Source organism: Simochromis diagramma, unplaced genomic scaffold (assembly GCF_900408965.1).
Source record: "Simochromis diagramma unplaced genomic scaffold, fSimDia1.1 OVJJ01000131.1, whole genome shotgun sequence".
Taxonomy (NCBI): domain Eukaryota; kingdom Metazoa; phylum Chordata; class Actinopteri; order Cichliformes; family Cichlidae; genus Simochromis; species Simochromis diagramma.
The window spans coordinates 10330149-10353172 of NW_024387200.1; the positions used below are offsets into that span (position 1 = coordinate 10330149).

At 44.4% G+C, this 23024-nt stretch overlaps 1 long non-coding RNA gene across 5 annotated transcripts in view; it reads right to left on the reverse strand.

Moving 5' to 3' along the window:
* Positions 1 to 3304: 3304 nt before the first annotated feature.
* The window catches only part of LOC120745638, a 60301-nt gene continuing 40581 nt past the window's right edge, over positions 3305 to 23024 (reverse strand). For all 5 annotated transcript variants that reach the window (XR_005698683.1, XR_005698680.1, XR_005698682.1 and 2 more), the window contains 2 exons: positions 20562 to 20616; positions 3305 to 8194 (listed from right to left, as the gene is read on the reverse strand). This is a non-coding gene — a long non-coding RNA (uncharacterized LOC120745638). The remainder of the gene's footprint in view (positions 8195 to 20561; positions 20617 to 23024) is intronic.

Sequence of the window (23024 nt, forward strand, 5' to 3'; positions counted from 1 at the left end):
TTGTTTGTTAAAGGTTAAAGCTGTGACCCCACCAGCACCCACGTGCTCTATCTTCTGTAGTCGGAGGAATGACTGTATAAGAACAAAGTTTCCATGAGGCTGGTAAAGCAGGTGACCCCACCTAAACAACATTTACAGACTTCTGTCTCTGCCAGTGCTCCAGCTGTGCTGCTTTACATCACCAAGCCCATGTAGTTCTGGTGGTTGACTTCTGCACGTGCTTGGCATGAGAAATAAAAATCCGTCTATTACTTACTGCCAATCTCTCTTGGGAAAAATCGAGCCTCGACATTTATGTTTCTTTTTTCCATAAACCTTGTTATGGAAGTCAGCTATTGGGGGATATTTTCCATGTTTGTCTGCAGAGGCAGTTGGGCAGGGCTCAGGCACTCTGGCACACAACATGGAAAACCTTTCAAAAGAGGCCAACATAAACGCTCCGTCCCAGAGCGAACTGATTACTATTATATTAGCTGCCAGTCTGAGAACGAACCCCAGAGAACCCATTTGGTTTTATCCCCACAGCATCACTGTCTCTGCATACTCATGGCCAACAAATTTAAGATGCTTCAGTTGCCACAGATAGAACTGGATGACATTTACGCTAACATCACCCTTATATCAGTACATCAGAGTGTAACAGTACAGTACATCACAGCAGGCTGTCTGCCCTGTCAGACATATTACAGTTATAGATTATCAGTACTGCAAACACTCACCATCACTCTGTGAGCAGTAGTGAAAGTGTGAGAAGTCGAACACAAATGGGAAACAATGAGTGTCTGCAACCTGCTAGCGACCAAAGCCAAACTGACAGCAACTATTCACCCACTACACTGGGAATACACATTTTTCCCCCAACATCCAGTGGTTGCCAACCAGTCTGTAGGCTCTGCAACCCGACTAATGCTGCAACAACTCATGCTCACAGACATCTTTGGAGGCAGGCTCCACCACACTGACTGTGTCATGTGCAACACTGGTGTGGGCGCTGAGGCCACGGTACATAATGACAGGTGTCGCACCTTTAAGGAAAATTACCACATCAGTGGTGGTAAAGGTGGAAAAGTTGAAACTAGAAACAAAACACATCCTGAAAGTTGCATCTTTTCAAGGTGCTGCAGCATCTGCATTATAATGTGGGAATCTCTGGGCTCCTGCACTGATGTATCACTGAAAAGGTGGGAAAACTGACAGAATCACACATCTGCGTCTTCAACCTGGCCTAGCCAGCCGCAGCACCTGGTTACAAAAGCTGTGAGATGGACAACCAGCTGAACTGTGCCAGTGGATGGAAGGTCACTTTTGGCTTGTACAGCCATCTCCAGGGCAACAACAGCAGGTGTAGTGGGCTCATTAGCCCCGTTTAGGCCACACTCTTACCTTTTAATCATTTATTTAAATTAGTTTACTTAATGTTTAAGGAATTCACTGTATAAGATGATTATAATAGTGCCAAAGATAATCATGAAGCAGCTTTAGATGTTCACTTTGTAAACTTTGCTCCATGTGGTTGGGATTGAGAGCGGGCCTACATTGTGACCTTCATCTTAGTTTGCTCCTAAAGCTTCTCAGGCAGATTCATCCATGGCCTGCAGAGTTGTGATAGTTTTGTATTTTCTCATTTTTTATTTTTAGTTCAGTTGTTATTCGTTCCCGTGTTTTAGTCTATGTGGAGGGCATATATCTGGGGCAGAAGGAGGAGCATCAGCACAGGCACCTATTACATATAAAAAGTATATCATATGCAGTATGATAACAGCCACATGGTGCAGGACAGTGATTACAACGTTTCTATTGCCGAGGGAGTTTGGGGCTCGCTGCTGCCATCTGGTGCAACGCTAAAAATGTCCGCAGGGCGCTTTAAACCTACGACAGACGTTACTGAAGCTCCTAATATCACATCTTTGTCGTAGCTTCTCACACTCAAGTGGTTATAACCGAGTGATAATCAGTGTGTTTAGAGACAAAGCGCCGTTTAATATCTCTCTGCTTATTGCTAAGCTAACGTATGCTAAAGTGTCCAACCAGACATGTTGTCCCAACAGCAAACGCTGAGTAGCACGAATGGTTCCGGCCCTGCAGAGTGAGATGTTCAGGGTCTAACGCAACGGTCCCCAACCCCCGGGCCTCGGACCGGTACCGGTCGGTGAGTCGTTTGGTACCGGGCCGCGAGAGTTGAGGCTCAGGTGTGAAATGTATAGTTTTCAGGGTTTTTATCGGTTATCAGCGTTATTTTGTTATCGTTTTTATCGTTAATTCGATTTTCCTGGGTCTTTTCACTGTGTTATGAATAAATCTTCTTTTTTTCGGTACCGGTACTAGTTTTATTTTGTTGTATTTATCCGCGACACCTTAAAGGCCGGTCCGTGAAAATATTGTCGGACATGAACCGGTCCGTGGTGCAAAAAAGGTTGGAGACCGCTGGTCTAACGGACACACCGCCGTCGGAGGCTGTTCTCCGGGGGACCATCATCAGCTGAAAGCTTCCTCTTCAGTGTCGCTTGTCTCTTCGGTTTCTCTGAAAACCCACTGGAGGGTTGGAGTTCTCCGCTTTCACTCATTTTAAATCAAATAAGCTGGGACTTTAGTTTATGTCTTATTGAAATAGAAGAATAACAAAATAATAAATATTAATAATAAAAATCGAGCTTTATAATCAAGAGTGTGATTTTGAGCCCCATAAGTCCTAATATACTGAAATAAATGAATGTTTAAAACATACCCGTGTATGACTTAGACACTGAAATATCCTTGAATCTAATTTTGAATCAGAAAGTATTCAGATCAGACATTTGTTTTTCAGTGATTTCATTCATCTGGATTATAATTATAATCAGAGGTCATTACATGTATTTTCTTAAACAATGGGCTCCTTATTATTAATATTATGATTATCATTACAAATAAAAAATATCCGTTTAACACTAAAACAGTTTCTTGCTTCAGTTTAGAATTCGTCTTATAAACACGAGGGGCTTGTGTAGGTGTCAGACCCCAAAGTGTAATAAAATCCCTCAGATTCAATGTTCTCCTCACCCTGCTCCACTGTGGGTTTGGTGTCCTCCTATCTTTTCTTTGAATTTGTACAGCCCACACTGAGGGTTGGGGTTCCTCACCTGAGACGTGCTTTACTCTCTTCTTCTTCACAAAGGTTAACACTATGAAAAAAAGGAGTTGGCCAGTCTGATTGTAGTTTGGTGCAGAAGCGCAGTCTTCTTGAGTTTTCAGTCATATTTCAGTCACATTCTCATAAAAAAATCAACTTTGGACCCCCACTGTGAAAATAAACAGAAGCTTGTTTTTTCTTGTGTTCTTTACCTTTATTACTTTTACATTGTTGCTCAAACTTCATTTACAGTACATATAAACATCAGCATTGGTGATTATAGTCCTGATCCCAGTAAACAATACTGTACTTAGCACTTACCTCTAAAGCTTTGAAAAATACTTAAAACTGACTGTATTCATGTATTCATGTGTTAAGCTATATATATATATATATGTACACCGATAATGTATCCGACTCGGCTCCAGCCATCCCATCCAAAGGGTAATCCAAGTAATCTTGGACTCCCAGCACCCTCTAGTGGTAGCTTGAAGAACTGCAACGTTGATCAGCTGTAGAAAGGTCAAATTCTGACGTAGGCGAAGCTGATTTATTAGCGACAGACTCATAATATCAATGGGGATGTAATCCACGAGCGTCCTCCAAGCTTTCTGGGTTCTTGTCTTCTTTCTTTGACGACTCACAGACGCAGTGATCCACAGTTTTATAACCGATTTCAAATGGTGCTAGAAGGCTTCAGCGGGCTCTAAGCACCAGAAGAAATCAGTTATCTTTTAGTGGCAACAGAAGAAGAGGAGGAGAGGAAGACGAGGCACTCGTGTACTGTCCTCCTAACACTCACCCACTGCTGCTGTCCTGCTCTCCCCAAGAACACTGATTTCAAATGGTGCTAGACAAGAGCAGCACACATCTAAACCACCACGTGAAACCAGCTTCTTGGAGAAGACGTTTGGTCACCACAGCTGCAGCGGTGAGATGAACTGCAGATCTCCGCCCTGATCTGTGCTTCGCCACTACATGCACCAACAAAGAGAGATAACTGCAGCTGATAGCATGGTTTATACACAAACAGGAAGCTAACCACAACGTTTGTTGCCACTGAAGGTTAACAGCTAGTAGTTATATAATATTTGAATGTAGGCAATTTTATTCAGACATGTTATAAAGCAAAGCCAATACAACTGTAGGAAAGTCCCAACACTTACCTCTCAGGACAGATCAGAAGCACTGACCATAATATTTAGAAATTTCTTGGGTCACAAGTAAGTAGTGATTTATACATATATATCGTCATGTTGTAGGAACATGAAAAAACCAACTCATTCACCTCCCAATAGAAAGACGATCAAAAGATCAATAAGTCAGATGTTGATCCAGAGTGCAGTGTTGTGTCGGACTGCTTCACGTGGACAAAACGACTCGATGATTAAATCAGATTCATTTGAAACCAAAGGTTGGTGGGAGAACAATGTCACCTTATTCTGCTTTAAAACTGCAGTTTAGAGATTTTAGAGATTAAAGTTTGGTTTCAGCACTTCTTCTTTGTGAAATAGTTCAACATTAAACCAAGGTGTGCTTTGCACTAGACTGAGTCAGGAATTTGACTCCAGCCTGGGATGCTCTGCACAGCAAATTCCTAATGTTCTAGACTAAACCATATTTACTGTCACAATATTACATTTTCACCCCACAACTATGAGCAACAACAAAGGAAATGTAAAGGTATCATTATCAAATCCACAGAAGCAAGGGAACTACACTGAACATCCTGTAACCACGTACAAAAAGAACAACTACATAGCTTTTTATTTATATTATTTCATTTTAAAATATTATTGCTATCAAAGCATATATCATACCTCTAGCACAGAAACCTGTCTACTCTTGTAATCCTGATTACAGATGCTAACATTTAGGAAAGGCAGGCGTGTCTGACGTCTGTGTGGATACCTGCAAACATTCACCTGCAACCATCAGCTTTCACTGCATGTGAACATGAGCTATAATCCACACAGGAAGTCAGCGAGCTGTCGTGCTCTGAAGCTGACGATTGGTTGCTAGCGGACATTCCAGGCTCCAGTTGCCTAGGTGACCCTGTAACATATTTACCAACCAGTCATATATCAGTCACCTGTATCCTGCACTCTCATTGGTAGTTGGTTCAAATGCTCACCTTGAAGCTGAGACAAGTTTTCAGTGCGTTTGTTTTTCACCTGTAGGTGCTTGCAGATAAACACAAGTTAGCTCCCAAAAGCCCAAACCAGGGTCAGCTATTATTCCAGCAAGGAAATACAAACCAGTTAGTCCAGCCTACTAAAAACCACTATTATAACACACACACACACACATCTGCTCATCAGGGTTATCTCTGCTGTTGCCATGCCAGTCCAGCATCATGAGCAGCTGGCACCTGAATACTTGCTTCCAGCAACGAAGATGAATTCAAACAGAACAGACGTCACATGAAAAGTGAGGCTGACAGCATAAGACAGGGACGCCTGCCACAGGAGCAATGCATAGAGCCTGCTGTGAACAGCGTTTGGAAGCACGGTGCTCGCAAACACAATGACGAGCGCTCGCTCCAGTCTACGTCAGCCTACGCTCACGACCTGCCACCTTCCACAGACACTACAGGAAGACAGAACCACATGACGTCAGAGAGGAAAACCAACGTGAATGGATGGATACGAGTATGCTCAACGTCAACTTTACAGAGCCAAATCTATGTGACACATCAGCTCCATCAGTACAGACGGACACATGGGTACCTCTACACACATTCATTGTTGTGGGTCCACAGCAGAAGCATTTCCAGGCTGTTGCCACAGAGACAGAGCGTGTGAAGAGAAGCTGGTAAATGTGAGTCTGCTTTAGGGTCACGAAATCTTTGGATTAAATCGAGGTTACACAGAGGATCACTATAGCACTTATTAGTCAAAGTACTGTGCCTGTCGCACACATGACATCTCAACATACAGACTGGAGGAGTTGTGAAGCTAACAGCCAATCAGAGAAAGTGTGGCCAAGCTCAAGAAATCAGCAAAAATCCAAGAAAACCAGCGAGCTCACTTCAGTTTTGGAGGGAACTGAGACAAATTTGCTGAATTACTGGAAAGAAACTGTGCCACCCAAATTCTTGACGTTAGACTGCAACAAAGTATCTGCCCCGAGTCGGCCACAGGCCTCACCTTAAGCACACGTGCTGCTGGCACAGGGTTACGGCTCATCGCTGAGGGTTAAATGGCTCGTTGTAGACACTGCAGGGTGACACGTGAGCAGCTGGAGGGACGTACAAACTGTGACCGTGTGCGTGGTTTCTAGTGTCACAGCACAGAGATCTGCGTGCACCACTGTTTGTGGGAACCAGAGCCCAGTGCTTACATAACCAACAAGGTCGTCATGACAACAAATCTAACAGTACATCATTGTCCCAGCGGCCCTCCAGGTGTTTGAAAGATGGGTGTCAGATGATCAGAGGTGTGTCCAGGCTACAAAGTCTTTACGCTGTCGGCGCTGCAGAAAGGTGGGGGCTTTGGAGGGCGGAGTCAACTAACAGCTGCCCACATCTGATGTTAGTGCTGACGTTCACCAGACAGTGTTTTGCATATTATTTAAAAACTCAGCCTGAATCCTGCAATTTTAAATTCACACACAAGAGGGCGACATTACATCTATAACACCCGTGCGGGTCCTCAAAGGGAGGGCTCAGCTTTGATGCACTTGTGTTGGTTAGAGAAGTCAAAGGGCAGAAGTAAATCCACAGTAGGGACCGAAATGCGAACATTTTTAATTTCATTTTTGCGTCGCAGTCATCTTCCCATCCTTTAAACACAGACTCACCAGAGCCTGCCAGCGCCTGAACCACAGCGCGTCCTGTCTGAGTTCAGGATTTGTGTAAAAACGATTCAAGTAGCAGGACGTGTGCCTGCTTTGTATGCCTGCACAGTGATGAATAGTACAAAGATGCTGTGTACGCACTAAGCAGGTTGCATTTGAGTCGCTCAGTTGGATGCAGCGTTTTAGAGCATGAAGACAAACAAGTAGAACAACACGTCTACTCATTAGCAGCTCTGAATCAGCCACGTTAGCACCTTAACACAGACATGAATCATCACAAAGCCTCATGATTAAAAAAGAAAACCAAAGCTCACGACGAGCTGGCATTTCAACAAAGCTTACTAACTTATTTCAGCCATTATCTTAAGAGAACACTTCAACAGGAAGAGAAGCTCTTCGATCTTCCTGATGACTCGCTGCAGTTTCTGAGCCGCAGCCACGTCCCTGCATTTTACAACAGTAACACAATATCAACAAATAGCCATATGAATAACTGTTGATCTGGTAACATGAGTGGATATTGAGGGTTTAACTGAGGGCTCTGTGCAGACTGAGTCAAACTGGACTTTTCCTGTTGGAGCCTTTTGGAGTTAAACAGAGTTACCTGACAAATATCTGAGGCTTACACCATTCAGCAAAAGGACTGATCAGAAATTATGGATGGAGCCCTGCAAGCTACACATGCAGCTAACCAATTTTCACTCTACCCTTTTGTCCAATATGGGAAAGCTCCAGCATAGATGCAGAGTGTGGCACCGGCCAAGGGACCGAGCCTCACCCCGACCCAGAGTCCAACACCATCAGGTGACGTCACAGTGGCCTCCACGTTTGTAAATCCACCCTCCTCCAAACACTGCTGACCCAGGGCAGCAAAATAAAGCCTGCAGAGGCACAGCTTACTGCATCTGTACCCATAAAGTCACCACTCTGACTTATTTTAACTACCGTTGACGTGTAAAATAACAAGCTCTTCAAAGGATTTGTTGCAAAAGGCTCAGACCTGAGCTCAAAGGAAATGAAAACAATCAGGGCTTACACAAATTCTGAGCCAGCACCAGCCCTCTGCGCGATGAATGCAGGAGTGAGCGAGGGACACAAGCGGACACACATTTTGCTCTCGGGGGAAAAAGGCTTCCTTGTGGAGGTGAGGGGAGCGCTCGTTGTCGGCTCTCGCGCTGGCTTCCTGTTCTATTCTCTCCCAGGAAGTGACACCAAGAATGACAGGCCCAGGCTCCCACGGGTAACAGTGATGTCATCCTCGTTCTGTCCGTCTGCTCCCATCTGCGCCTGCAAATATAGACAGGAATGATGTGAAGTGGTGACGATTATTTTATGTAAGCTTATATTCTTGTGCTACGTGTCACTCTTGCTGAGTCACGTAGAACACTCCACTTTGCTGATCAGTGGGCTTTCTTCTGAGTCGTGTGGTATTTCACATGACCTGTGGTTAACTTGGAGACAGGGACGTATAATTGGATGGACAGCCGGAGGGAGGGATGGAAGGCGAGCACAGGAAGGAGGAAGATTCATCAAACAGATGCACAGGATGTTCACGCCATTTAGCAACAACTATTAGTCACACTGCGGCACCGCTGTGTGCACCACCTGCCACAAGCTGCATCACCACACACCTTTAGGTGAGAACTGGAGAGTGAGCGCGTATGTGTGGGTGAGTCGCCGATAAAGAGATGGAGATGTGTTTGTTCTGCGGCCTCAGATTCGCTGAAAAGCAAAATAGCATCCACTCGTGCGGTGCGCGTATGAAAGCAGCTTCACCTTGAGAGATTGCAGCGACATCTTGCAGCCTCTTAGAGAAATGAGCTGATGCTGACTGTGGCGTCTGCTTTTACTTCACATGCAGATAAACAACCAAATGCAAACAACGCCCTCGCATAAGCACATCAACCTTCATGGCTTTTACAGTGCAGTTCACCAGCCAGCTGCATAATGTGCAACAATCAAAGCACCACATTCACATATAGAAACCAAGGCTGCGCTCTTTCCTCAGTCATGAAACTTGAAACTGGGAGTCAAAGGGCAGATGTTGTCCGTGCACATGCCCCACAGGTTGGATCAACTTCTGGAGGAGGTTCAGTGATGTGGCCCCGGGGCAGAGTAGTGACTGGAGCACACTTAAACGGACATGTTGGTGAGGGGGACAGTCAAGTCAAATTCATTTATAGCACATTAAAAACAACCACTGATGACCAACGTGCTGCACACTTAAGATAATCAAAAGTCTCTGATTTAAAAGCTGAGGAGTAAAAGAGAGTTTTTAGATTTTGAAAGTGTCCCATGTTGGTCCTGATGTGAAGGAGCAGTCACAGCTACAGGGGTAATGAGGAGGTGTTGGATAGGAATGCTGTTATGGAGAGAAATACAGAAGGACAGACGATACTGGAATTTGCAAATGGCTGTGATGAACTAGGAGGAACATAAGGTGGCACAAGAGAGATGAGCAAGTCGCTAAGAGGTGGACTGCATGCTATGCAACCTGGGAGCAATATCAGGCCATGAAAACTTTGGAAATCAAGAAGATGCAAGTGAAGGCAGAGGCATTAACTGGTTGAAGTTGAAGAAGGAAGAATTCCAGTGGAGATGAGACGAGACAGGATAGTAGGGAAGAATTACCAGATGACTGGGAAAGTACAGCAGTAGTACTGGAAGTGCAGGATTAGTACGGAGGAAGTGAAGTATCAAGAGAATGAAGAGTGGACCTGTGGAAGTGTGGAGATGTGCAGGAGACAGGGCAGTGGACTTTCTAACAGATGAGGAGTGTATGAGGGAAGCAGAAAAGGTTTAATGGTACCTACTTTCAAGAACAAGGGTGAAGTGCAGAAGTGAAGCAACCACAGAGGTTCATGAGCCACACCGTGAAGCTACGGGAAAGCAAGGTTAAGAAGAGAGGTGGCGATCAGTGAGCAGTGGTATGGCTTCATGCGTGAAAGACCTCCACAGATGTGATGTTTACGTTGAGAGTGTTGAGGGACGAGTACAGAGAACATCAGAGTGGCTCTGTGTCTTTGTGGATGGGACTGGTACTTATGGAGCACTGTTCTAAATACGTTAAGCACTCTTAACTACACGCCTCATTCACCCATTCACACACATGCCTAAGCACTTTTAACGTAACACTCTCACGCGTATGTGCCCAAGGATACTTGGATAGATGGATGTACAGGACACAGGGATCGAACCACCGACCCACTTCACTGGGAGTGACCCGGATGGACAGGATCAGAAATACGGATATCAGAGGCAGTGTTGGTCAAGGAACTTGAAAAAAGTAATCAGTAACTAATTACTGATTATTTCCCCCCAAAAGTAATCCCGTTACTTTACTGATTACTTATTTTCAAAAGTAATTAGTTACTTAGTTACTTAGTTACTTTTTAAAAACACGATTTCCAACCTGAATAGGTAACAAAGCGATAGATCTTTCAGCCCAATTCTACTTTTTCTGCATAATCCATCATACAAAATGTAATCAAATGGAAAAGTCTCTTTTTAAAACTTGTTTTATTAGTTTTAATCTTTTAACTTTATGCATCAAGCAAAAATTTAATTATATGCACCATTCTCTGACTGGAAGAAATTAGTTTAACATTTAAACCAATTTTCTGCACATTCCAGCACATAAAATAAAATATTTTTTGTGTTTACACTCAGTCTTTCAAATAGATGCAAGTAAAACACAGCAGAAAATAAATAAAGTCACAGACTCAGCGGTCCTGTTGCTCTATTTTCACCTGTAAAGCAGGAGTGGGTTAGGCGGAGGTTTACCCTGGTGCAGGTGTGCCGTGGCGGTCAGTTGAAGAATCCGCGAGTTTCTCTGTGAATTTCCCATTACGTCGTAGCTACTCGGTGCTTGCTTGGAAGTTTAGGGGTTTTTTCGCTGTAAAAGAAGTTTTCTTCCCACGCACAACGGACGCTAATGTTTTTGTCACTTTTTATGGAATCAAACTTAAAGTAAGGTCAGTACTTCCACGCTTTAAACGCTGCACGCTCATACTCTCTCCCACAATCGATATATGATCCATTGTTGATCTGCACACAGCTGTTGCCACGAACGTCGCGCTCGCTTACGTCACTGTCATGAGACACTCTCGCAAAAAAATCACAGTTTTAGTAACGCAGTAACGCAGCGTTCCTACGGGAAAGTAACGGTAATCTAATTACCTTTTTTGCAATAGTAATCCCTTACTTTACTTGTTACTCAAAAAAAGGAATCGGATTACAGTAACGCTGCCCATCTCTGATCAGAGGGCGCGCTCACGTTGAGCAGTTTGGGGACAAAGTTATAATTTCTCCAAATGATGAAATATGTTAATTACTCACATTTCATCTCAATTAAGAATCCAGTTACATTAACACAGATTTGGAAATTCCAACAAAAACCAAACAGTGTCTATAAACTATTAGTAGATGTTAGGAAACACAATCTAGCAGCCGCGCTGCGAGCGCTTTACACCAGCCGTCCCCAACCCCTGGGCCATGGACCGGTATTGGTCCGTGAGTCGTTTGGTATCTGTTTCCTGAAGGAGGTATGCAGTGTAGTTGTATTGAATGAAACCCCTCAATTATTCCTGCAACAGAGAATAACTACATAGTTCGACATGTGGTATTGAAAACCATTAATCACCCTCTGCTTTTGTGTCTGCTTGAAACTCTCCCAGCGGCCTACTCCTCTAGCAGGCAGCCTGTCAGACAGATCCAGTACCTCAGAACCGCCGACCCGACACTGATCTTCCCTTCCCGTCAACAATCCTCCCCCCTGTGAGCCATCTTACTGTTCAACTGTTTCCAGGAAAATTAGCGTGGTCTGACACTGACACGAACAGGCAAAGGCCAGCAGATTCAGTGTATGCATTTACAGGCGATGAATCACTGCACAGTCACTGTTTAACTGCCATTATTGATTAGCCCAATAATACTATCCAGGAGCGATTCCCTGAAGAGCACTAACATGCTGCCTTTATGAGTTTTTTCTTTTGTTTCCTGTAAGTTGCAAGTGAAACATTCAGCAGGGGGAGAAAAAACCACAATGTAAAGATCTCATGTGGTTTTAGCGCGCTAGCTAGCACGTTAGCTAGCACATTAGCTAGGGCACAAACTTTCTGACTGTGTCACCAATCCTCAGGAACGATGGAGGCCTCCACAGCTAATTACTGACAACATCCATAGTCCACCATAGATGGTTACTGACTGCATTCAAACCAAATATGAACCACTGTTTGCAACAATAGTTTACTCACTATTTGGTTCAACTTTATCATCATCAGAAAAGCCTCTTCCACAAAGAAACAATAGAAAAAAAGTAGATTTTTAGTCTAAGGTCAGTATCATGTCTGCCATCTTCAATGCAAACTATACAACAATATGACAAACGCAAAACTTATCATACCGCCAAGACTGTGAGAAATAACCTGAAGGCCTCCAGGAAATGTAACGGCTTATCTTTGGCACACTGATGATGGGTACGGGCCCTTTACTGCTGTTACACAACATCTGAATTAATGGATAGATGTCAGGGCACAGCCATTTCTCTCACCAATGACATTACCATAAAGCAGTTCATGCTGTATGGAGCGTAGCCCCGGGTTACCGTGTGTATTAATGTGCGTCAGTGGCGCGGTTCAGGTGGGGGTCGTGCAGAGTAAAAGCCCAGAGGGATGTGGGCACGAGCCCCAGTGAGGAGAGCTACTCTGATGGAGGTGATGGTGATGGAGTGTTGGAGCATCAATCTCAGGGGAGGAGCGTAGTGTGGCTCACAGTACCACACACAGACCAGTCTGTTTTACTGGAGCCTCAGGTGACTCTATCCTGGGACTTTATGAACAGGTTTTCAATTTCAATCCATGTTGTAAATCCAGAGGACAAACATGTGACAGCTGAGTTTGTAAGACGGTATACTGATTTTTTTGCAACAGGAGACTTCCTGTTTTTTTCCTGAGAGTGTCAGCTGATCGGCAGGTATAAATTAAAAATGAAATGAAATAAATTACTATTAGCCCAACCCCCAGAGTCCACTGAAGTTAGCTGGAGTGCATTGCATCGTGATGTTGGCTCCCGGAGATGTTGTCATTAGCTACAGTGGAGACAAACTCAAAGGTGTCATAACTGCTTGTCTTAGCCCTTTAAGACCTACCATAGAACCAAGGCCGCCAGAGCTTACTTTATATTTTTACACGTTGTAGAGCCATTTTAGGGAGCATTTCAAGTTGCTATACATCAATACAACCAATATAGCCCACATTTTAATAATATGTATGCATTAAGTCCATAGTAACGACATAAATTGCAAAAAAGTGCAATAAACTACAAAAAATTAGAAAATCGTTTTTGGTTTTTTTTTACATATATTTCTACTTGGAGAAATTTAAGAGGTTTATCCCTCAAAACTTTAAATACAAAAAAGTTGCAAAAAATAGTTTACAACAACAGGAAATTTATTTTGAGTGTCTTCATAGTTTTATTTTGGAGATACACCAATTTTTATATACTGCAGGAAAAACGAAAAACAATCCTATGATGCAAATTTGCAAAGAAAACAGCAGGTGCATCAAAATAAACTATTTCCAGCAGTGCAATTCAAGTTCTAAGCACCCCAGCAACTATTCAGAAAAGCATAAAGTCAGACATGACTTATAAAAACACCAGTATGGGCTTTTAAGGCCTACAAGTAAAAAACTACATTTTCCGTGAAAATGACATCACTTCCAGTTTCGGGCAGGAAATGGCGGACATGCGATCGTTAGCGCTGACATCTATTTCAATGTGGGAAGTGTTACGAACAGCTGATCGGATCGGCAAAGCGTGTTTCTGGAATATTATGTTTTTGTTCCTGCAAGCGCTTTTTATGCAGTTTTTGCAAAGCTTTATGTGGAAGGAAACCGTGACCGAGGACAAGCTGATGGCATAAGATGTAAGTACAACTCCTCCGGTTTCATATGCAAAAAAAATTATTGCGCTAGCTTACGTGGTTCCGGTTCTACAGGGATTTAAAAATAGTTACGCAAAACGGAGCGTGCTGCTCTGACCAGCTTTAAAGGGTCAATGCTGCACCAGTCAGAGCTTCTATATATGATAGATGGAAAACTGCAGCTTCCAGTTTGGAACAACCAGCTGATTGGAGCAGGGTCACCCACAGCATCAATGAGTAGATAACACATGTGAGGAAAATCTGTTTGTTTCATGTATCTGAGAGAAAGAAATCATCCAATATGATGACACTGGTGCAAAGTTAAAGAGTCCAGACTCCCATGGATGTTACCCTCAGCAGATTCTGTTGAAGCCCACATCATAAGAGAAACCTCGAAGTTCCTGCACTCAACCCATTTTCCATTCTGGAAGGGAGACGGGACAAAACAATAACTTCTCCTTCTAGAGAATTTCTAACAGCTGGCTTTGGTTGGACGTAGTTCTGGGAAGGGATCACTGCTTCAGACCACTCCCAGCGCCGTGGCCGCCAGCCGGGCTGTCCTGGCATGGAGGCCTTCCTCCCAGGACACAGATAAACAATCCTAACAGGCCAGTTTAAAGGGGGGTAAAAATAGCAGCAAGCTCATAGACGTGGCCTTTTTAAGCTTCCAGGAAGAAAGCAAGCATGAAGGAAGTGATGTCAGAGCCTCATATCAGATGGATGTACAGAAGCACGGAGAGGCTGATGTGGTATCGAATCGGGAAAATAATCTGATGTCTGTGTTTAAAAGAACGGCTTTCAGTCCTCAGAGAGCGGGCGCGGGGAGGGGCTGGTGGGGCTGACTGTGGAAAACAGCACCGACTCATCCCTGTTCACACACACACGTCGGGTGTTGCTGTCCTTGTGGGGACATCTCACTGACATAATGCTTTCCCTAACCACAGCCCAATTGTAACCCTGACACTAAAACCACAGTCTGAAATCTCCGTCCCACGGGAGCTGTTTGTCCCCACCAGTATAGTAAGACCCCGTACACACACACACACACACACACACACACACACACACAATGGCGATGTGGTGCCAAGAGCGGCTCATGACGCAGCTCGAACACTCGGGCCTCGCTGCCCGGCAGACACACAGCAGCTGTGTGATGGATGTTCTCAGGCTGCGGACGCTCACACACTGAATTAGTCAGCAAAAGCTCTAACCAGCACTTCAAAGTTCCCTGGCTCTGGTCCAGGGTAGCTTCCTAAAAACGAGCGTCACGTTTACAGTAAGAGCTCGTACATTCCCGGAATCCCCCGCCTGCCGACACATCGCCTTTTCCAAAAGCTCCTCATCTGAAACTAAATATCCCGTGCTTTCACATGCACCTCCTCATATCTGTTTGTGGCTGTTCTGTTAGAAACTGTAGGTGAACTGACAGCTAGTGAAAGATTCACGCCAAGGTCTGCTGGCAAGAGTGCAAACAGTCTGTGTGCAAATGAAGAGTCCTTTTTCAAAAAGAGTTGGCAGAAGTTCAGCGCTCGATATCTCTCTTTATACAGACTGGGATCTGTGAATGCATTATTAGTATTATTAATTCGCCTGGATTTCCAACTCTGCTTGTAAACAGGTTATGGAAAGTTTTTAATAAGCTGTCACTGAACCTTAGAAAAGTGTGATAGATGGGTCCACACCTACATGCTTCCTTTTTTTCCTGAGACCAGCTAAGATGAGGGGCAGATCTGTCCAAACTGCCCTGTTGAGACTTGTTTAGATTTCTTTATTCAGATTTCCATGAACTGAGGTTCTGTTGGCTTTTAGATGCCATCACTTGACTTTTCATAGAGTCACTTCCTGCGGTTTCCTTTGATTATCTACTGACAAAATGAGAGCTGTTGGAATTTGGCTGCCTTAAACAAACAAGGAAGCAAAGCTCCGCCTCCTACATACTCTAAAACCATTCACAACATGTTTGGACTTCAAGCACCACGTGTACATTGACCTCACTATAGTATTACTCTACAACTCGATTGCGGATGTTGATTTTAGCTGGAGAGAGGAGCTACAAGGACATTGTGCAAAGTCACATGGGATTAAAAAGTCATTAATATTTAGATGATCAGACAGGCTGTAAAAGCAAACACAGGTTTGTGGAGGTTGTCTAAACCAAACGCCGGTGGGGCTGAGATGTTACTGCATGGGAGGAAACAGCAGCCGGTCAAAGGAGTCCTCTGACAAACTACACTGCTCACAAAAATAAAGGGAACACTTAGACAAAACAATGTAAGTCAAACTGTCCACTTAGGAAGCAACAATCAGTGTCACATGATGTTGTGCAAATGGAACAGACAACAGGTGGAAATTATAGGCAATTAGCAGGACATCCCTAATAAAGGAGTGGTTCTGCGGGTGGTGACCACAGACCGCTTCTCAGTATCTCAGCTTTCTGGCCGATGTTTGAATGCTGGCAGTGATTTCTCTCTAGCGGTAGCGTTAGACAGAGTCTACAACCCACACAAGTGGCTCAGGTAGTGCAGCTCATCCAGGATGGCACATCAATGCGAGCTCTGGCAAGAAGGTTTGCTTTGTCTGTCAGTGTCCAGGGCATGAAGGCACTACCAGGAGACAGGCCAGTACATCAGAAGACGTGGAGGAGGCTGTTGGAGGGCAACAACCCAGCAGCAGGACCGCTACCTCCACCTATGTGCAAGGAGGAACAGAAGGAGCCAGAGCTCTCCAAAATGACCTCCAGCAGGCCACAAATGTGCATGTGTCTGCTCAAACGGTCAAAACAGACTCCATGAGGGTGGCCTGAGGGCCCGACGGCCACAGGTGGCGGTTGTGCTTACAGCCCAACACCATGCAGGATGTTTGGCATTTGCCAGAGAACACCAAGATGTTGGTGCATGACCGGTTTGGCAGCGGGTCAGTAATGGCGTGGTGTGGCATTTCTGCGCCCGCCAGAGAGCCTGACTGCCATTAGATACCAAGATGAGGTCCTCAGACCCCTCGTGGGACCATATGCTGGTGCGGTTGGCCCTGAGTTCCTCCTAATACAAGACAATGCCAGACCTCATGTAGCTGGATACTATGGACTGGCTCGCCCGTTCCCCAGACCTGAATCCAGCTGAGCATATCTGGGACATCATGTCTCGCTCCATCCACCACATTGCACCACAGACTGTCCAGGAGTTGGCGGATGATTTAGTCCAGATCTGGGAGGAGATCCCTCAGGAGGCCATCTGCTACGTCATCAGGAGCATGCCCAGGTGTTGTAGGGAGGTCATACAGGCACGTGGAGGCCACACACACTACTGAGCCTCATTTTGATGTGTTTTAAGGACATTACATCAAAGCTGGATCAGCCTGTCGTGTGTTTTTCCACTTTGATTTTGAGTGTGATCCAAACCTCCATGGGTTGCTGCATTTGACTTCCATTGATAATTGTTGGGCGGTTGGTTAGCATTGGTGGTTAGCACCATTGCCTCACAGCAAGAAGGTCCTGAGTTCAATTCCACCATCAGGCCGGGGTCTTTCTGTGTGGAGTTTGCATGTTCTCCCCGTGTTTGCGTGGTTCTCCCCGGGTACTCCAGCTCACGTGTGGTGTCAGTTTGAGACTCCTACATCGCCTTGTTCTCGAGTTATCATATACACAAGAGTTTTAGAAAGCTTGATCTCAAACTCATCAGAGACTTTTGCTGATACAGCGATGTTATCAATTTCAAACTTTATCGCATTCAAAGCCTGCGTGTCCATGAGGCCCTCCCGCCTGCAGGGTGAGGACAACACTGATAAAACTAGAACTTCCCTTTAGCCAGCACACTCAGTAAACACATCCTGAGCTGTGTGCTGTCCCTGTGAAAGCAGTGTTACAGTGGTAGGAAAATGTGTTTGCCCCTTTCAGAGTTCCTGTTTCTTTGTATGTTTGTTGCACTTAAATGTTTCCAATCAAAAAAAAAGAAAAAGAAAGAATCAATCAAAAATCGGCCGATAGATTTGACTTAAATCACCAAATACTGGTATCAGTTTAAAACAGATCTCTTAGGCTCTGATTGAGAACTTGAAACCTCTTCACAGTCCTTCAGATCACTTCCGTCAAACATCACCCTCCCAGTGACATGTATTCTGTTCTGACTGAACTATTTTTGCAGTTTTAGACTCTTTCAGCTCATGAGTTGGGTTTTGGACCCATGCACTGGGTTTCCAGCTGCGCTTTCAGATGTACCACCACTTCCAGCAGCAAACGGCACACGAACAACGTCTGCAGTTTTGTTTGTGTGGTGGAACATTCAGCAGCTAAAGAAACAGAAATGTTTCTCAGAGACAGCACACCACTCCCATGAGCAGCACTGCCAACTACGCCTGCATTTTAATAACTGTTGGACTCACATCAATAAGGACGGGATGTCGTTTATGTCAGAATTCATCATGTGAGAATCAGGCCAGAGCAAAGTTCTGTTCCAAAGGCCCGATCGTGAGGAGCGGGCAGCGTTCAGCACATATTCATTAATAGATAACAAACGGCTGCACAACACGCTGTGCTTCAAAGAATTTCAAATTGTATATAATATTTCGCAGTTACTATTCCTACATGATTAGGACTGAAACAGTGAACTGACAACTGTTCAGGCTACTGTAGGGGTTAAAAACAGACATACGGCTCAGTGATCACCAATAAGTGATCCATCAACCAACAACTGCGGGCATGTAGAAACCCATTATTTAGTGCAAAACGCTGATGATGAGCGCATACACAGTCATGCGTATAAAAGATGTTTTAAGAACACAAGTGGTGCTGTGTGTGTGGATGTGAACAGACAATATGCATGACTGTGTTCACCATCTTCAGTGCTGAGTGCTCTCACTGTCAGGACTCTCAGATTTGACTTGGAAATGAAGCGTAATCAAGGCCCACTCAGAGTTTCACTTGAGAAGCTATTTTACATTCTGGTACCTTTTCGATTAGTCTGGTGTGACCTGGACTGTACCGGCCAATGGGCAATCACTATCATGGTAACACCTTTATTTGAACCTGACACAAAGCGTCCTGTGCAATTACAAGGAGCAGCCAAGGATACATGACAGTCCAGACTGTGGTGAACAAAGTGTGCGCTGGCAGCAGGTGGAATCGTAGCACCATGTCTCCATTACTCCGGTTGCTTCTTACAAATAATGCCCCCACAGCTCCATCACATTCAGATTCCCCCCACAGCAGGAAGCAGTGGTATGCTTTCCATTACCATTTACATTATCATGTCATTACTCATCATAGATGAAGCTAGTTAAGGGTCACCATAACTATCCAATGAAAAAACTGTTACTATTTAGTCAGTGCAAACAACAAATCTAGAAAAACACTGTTTTAGTTTCTATACTGATTGGTTCAATTGTGTTTTTTATGTTGTAGAAGATGTCAAAACCAGCTGTTAACATTTAAGTGTAGGCCTGAACAATGCTAAAGCACACCAATGAACATAATGCGTCCCTTTTTAACCGGCGTTTATGCAGTCAATGGAGCATGTAGGCAAAAATTAAGCATTAGAAGTTGACACAGTGACTGCATTCTCATCTCCGTGTATGTGTCTGACTACTGAAGAGCCTGAATGTTTCTGAAGGCTTTTGGAAGGTCACAGTCCATGCACTTCACTTAGACAGCTCGCTGGCAAACACATGCAAACTCGTGTGAAATTATTCCTATAAATGGCTGAATAATACTGAAAGTGTGAAATTACTGGATGACTGACATGCTTAGCCCTAATAATGAAACTAGAACAAAGCACGGAGAAAGACACCAGGAGACAGAGTTATATTGAGAAATCTTTGTAGGCGTTCTGCCAGCAACAAACTGTACATCTGTCATGCTGACTCAGAAAAATTACACATGCATTAGGCTGTAGCTTCATTTCACTTTCTTGCAAACGTGTATTTGAGGAAGCATCAGGCTGTGGCTAATTTAAGACACAAAGGGTGTGTAAATAAAAGAAGAAGGACTTGTGTTCTAGCGAAGAAGGAACCATGAGCCTGGAGCCTATCCCGGCTGTGTTAGGGTGAGAGGCAGGGCTGACACAGACAACCATCCACACTCCCCCGTGCTGCACTTCTAATTTATGTTAATAAATATTAGTGTTGTGTTGGTGTGGCGTTTGTATGTTCTCCCTGTGTCTCTGTAGCACTGCTGCTTTCTTCATTTTCTTTTTCCCTGTTTTTTTGTAAATATAGCACCAATGAGTCAGATCAAGGTGCTTCACTGTAACGTAAAAACAATAATACAAAGAAAAGCCCCAAATAATCAGACCACCTCCTAAGAGCAAGCATTTGGCGAGAGTGGGAAGGAAAAAATCCCTTTTGACAGGAAGAAACCTCCAGTAATACAAAGGCTGAGGACTGTGAGGGGAGGGGAGTACGCTGCTTGGTAAGAGATGCCTAAGAAAAGCCTAGCTAGAACTTTAAAGTGCAGCTGAAACTAATTTGATGACTCAAAGGTTTCTATGATTCTAAACACTTTGGCAAACAAGACTCACACTAAAGAGGAATATGGCTGCGATCAATAAATAAACAAAGAAGATAAACGAGGAATAAGTAGAATCATTAACAGCACTGAAGTATTGTACGACAGCTCTGCTGTCTGAGACCAAGGACAGTTCGTGTACATCGTGTTTATATATTTACCGTCAACCTGAGAGAGAGCTCAGCGTTATGCAACAAATATACAGTGTGCTGTATCAGAAACATTATATAACTTACTGAGCCCAATGCTGTAGTTACATCACAGCCTCTCTGCTCTGGTCTTCTTCAGCTTCTGCCAGGGTAGAAAAACAGAGTCAATACACCTGCCACAGAAAGTGTCATTGCAGAGATGAAGAAGTAGGGCTGTGGTGCGATATGACCAAAATCTCATCTCCCGATATTAAGACATCTATCATCCGATAACGATATAAATCACAAAAATGTAACATTTTCTGTAAATTCTGTGAATCTCGGGCAGCTCGACTTGCATGAAGTGTTTCCAGCTGGGCGTCGTGTAGCTGGAGTCGAGTGTTTTAACTGATGCATGAAACGATACATTTTTAGACATAAGTTATAACGGCGCCGTTTTCTTTGTGAGTATTTATTACACGGCGTGCTGCGGGGAGAAGCCTGTTCTAACGGTTGAGTCTAAGCTTTATTTTTTAGCACCTGGCGGCTCTTTTTTACTTCTCATCCAAATAATCTGCTCTTTCACGTGATTCCGTTTATTTTGAAAGGTCTCAACAGGATCTTGAGCTTTATTGTGAAAGGTTTATGTGGAACTTAAACAAGCGGACACGCGATGGTGCTACCGTCGTTGTTGCTAACGACAACGCATGAAAACAGGCGCTTGTGCGTCCGTAGTGTGGTTATATTAAATATAAGAGAAAGAAGAAATTAATATAGCCACTACAGTGACCATCAGAACCATGAAAAAATATTGCTGTAAACAGTTTATTTTGCGACACCACGAAACAAACGATAGCGTAAAATGAAACGATAGACGTTTTTGTATCGTCATCGATATATATCGTTATATCGAGCAGCTCTATGAAGAAGAGTAAGAAACACTGCAGATCACAAGTTATTCATCTGCTTTTGACTGTGACACATACTCGCGTCTGATCTAAGGGACGGCCCGTGGCCATTAGTCAGGCTGCTTACAGGACTGGCCTGTGGACAAGCAAAACAGGACATGAGCAAGGAGCCGCACAAGAACCAGCGAAACGGTTCCATGTTCCTCATCAACCACTTGAAAAGCGTTTTGACCCAAAGCACCACCAGGACCACACATGAGTACAGCAGGATGAGATCACAGCTACAGACTATCAGACGCTTGACCAGCACAGAGACACGCCCCTCTGTGACACAGCCTCTCAGCTGATACTTCCAAGTCAAACAAAGCGCTCGGTCGCTGCCGGTCCCCGCCCAGCAGGAAATGATGAAAGGCCGCCTCGTGTCACACCTCTGGCTCCTGTCTTAGGGCGCTCCTTTGAACCAAATGAATGGTCAGGTGTCAGATTTTGCTGTGGTTGGTGAAAACAAGCGGTGATTTCTCACTTTTATCAGGCTAAGCAGGTAAAGTGAGAGGAGGCTGGGCAGATAAAACATCAGAGAGCTATGAGGTCACTCAGCTGACAAGTGGAAATTCCCTCATTAATTGAATGACATGGAAGGACAATAGCACTGCTTCCATCCAAGTTTCATTCATTTGACACCCAAGAATTGAAGTTACTGCTCAGAAATGACACCTGAGTTGTTGTGTCTTTAGGGTTTGTACATAGGATTATATTACAAGAAAGTCAGAATTCAAGATTTATGGTTGTGATGTCACAGATTTAGAAGAAAAACGGTTAGATTCACGTACAACAAGATGTCAGTCTAACTCTCCAAAAGCATGTGTTAGCAGCTCCGATGGACTCGTCCCAGAAGGAGGAAAAAGACACACCAGGACACGTCTGACTCCCTACCTGCGTTTCTCATCAAGACTCCTGGACTTTCACTTCTCCGCTCTACCCGACACGCACGCTGACACACACGCTGACACACACACACTAACACAACCCTGCTCGACAGCCTCTCTCCCTGTGCTGCCTACCTGGCATTGACAGCAGAGCATTACAGAGACGTGGCGGGTTAATTGTTTATGGCTGGGCTGGGTCATAGCAGTGGATCCTGTTACTTTCCACTGACGTGAGTTCATGGAGGAAGGCACGCAGGCAGGTAAACAAACCCAGGCGAGGTGAGTGCATGGGGCAGTGGAGCGCGCTCACACACACCCACCTCCACGGGCACTCCTGTGAAGAAGCCGAGCATTAATGACATCAAATCAGCATCAAGCTGCTGTAGTGCAGGTCACTCACCATCTCTTCTGCGTGTACAGCAGGTGACCCTTTAGTGTTTAGTTACAAGCCTCCTTTTTCTTCAGAATGCGGTAACCGCCTCCTTTAAATCCCCAAAACACCCACACTGTGTGTGCTGGCCCCATGTGACGCCATCCTCTAACTGAGCAGCTTCAAGTGTGATTCCTGGCTCTCGCTGTGTCCTGATAGTGACGGATTTACAGTTCCCGCTACTCTCTCCTTCTGTGTGTGTCTCTTGTCCTACAAAAATGGGTGTATCTCCCTGAAAAGAGTGAGACAAATGTGAGTAAGAAGCACACCCACATGAAAAGCTCACTTTCCCTCCCTCCCTCCCTTT